Source organism: Acanthisitta chloris, unplaced genomic scaffold, assembly GCF_000695815.1.
Source record: "Acanthisitta chloris isolate BGI_N310 unplaced genomic scaffold, ASM69581v1 scaffold18371, whole genome shotgun sequence".
NCBI lineage: Eukaryota > Metazoa > Chordata > Aves > Passeriformes > Acanthisittidae > Acanthisitta > Acanthisitta chloris.
In genome coordinates, this window is record NW_008656683.1 from 1,211 (window position 1) to 2,575 (window position 1,365).

A 1,365-nucleotide genomic window follows, 5' to 3' on the forward strand; every position below is an offset into this window, starting at 1 on the left:
GGGCAGAAGTAATATTTCCACCTAAAATCTTTCCCTTGGCAAAAGGATCTCCATCCAGCCTGCTGGGATTACCCCTGAAGATGCTCCCTTGCTCTGCCAGTCCCACCTGCTTGTTACCCACGAAAGGATGCTGTTTATCTAGGACCTACTCAAACATCCCTGTGGCTGGGTACACCAAGCCCCTTTTGTCAGATGCAAATGGGGAGCACCCATGAGTTCATAGCTCCTCCTTCCCCTCCCTGGCCCCGAAACACCATGTTGGGGCTGGAAACCAACTGGGGGATTCCTTTGCAGCCCTTTTCCCTGTTTCTGCTGCATAATTTTATGGATTCAAACTTGGCCGACCCATGTTTGAACTTCCAAAGAAAACAAATCATTATGGAAGAGAAGCCCTTCTTCTGCAGGGCCGAGTTTCAGAGGGTTCCTTGGAGTCTTTTATCTCTCCTGTCTCTCTCCCATGTGGTTTTGGGGGGTAAATGATCTGGCAAGTGGAGGCTTGTAGGGTTTGGATTTTAGTGATGGGGCAGATTCGTGGTGGATTCTCCCCTGGAGAAGCCAGTGTGCCAGGGAGGATCAGAGGCTCCAGGGATGATGGAGACAGGGATGCCTGTCCTCCTCAGAAGGCAGATCCAGCTGGGAGGTTGGATGTGTCTGGAGAGACAATTTCCTGGATAGCAGCTGTGCTTGGGTGGCCCTGCCTGAAAGGGAATATTTTTTTTCCCCTAGAAAAGGCTAAATTTGCTTTCTTTACATTGAATTTCATGGACACATGGAGAGTTCCCCTGGAGGAATCCCTCCCCAGCCCCTGCCAGGAGAAATTCAGGCACTGTCTCCATTGGGGGATGAAGCAGCATTGAACACCTTGGGATGCTCCATCACCCTCTGGTCTCAGCAGACAGGCAGAAAGCTGGTGGGGGTGCCCAAGGAACTTTGGGGGGACTTTCAGCCCACGTGGCCATCCCCAGTAGAGGGGACAGGCTACCAGGATGTGCCTGACTGCAGCCCTGGCTCAGGAAGGGGTGAGGACAACCCTGGGCTGATCCCATCCAGCCTGGAGCTCTCAGCATCCCTCTGGGCAAGGCCCTGAGGATCTTTTTTCCTGGCTGGAGCAGAGCTTGCTTTCCAAAAGGATTCAAGCATGGGATGGCTGTGCTTTCATGGCTGGTTTGTTTTCTGGCAGCCTCCCCGCACCCAGCAATGGATATCTTTAGGGATGCTGGTACCCGCTGGGATAATGGGGATGATAAAGATGGTGGTACCCAGGATGAGCATCATCAGGGCTGTTGACACAAGATCTATATGCAAACAGATTTAGTACCTTTTGTTATTTAATAGATATAGGTCGGCCAGAGGTTTTTGTTCCAC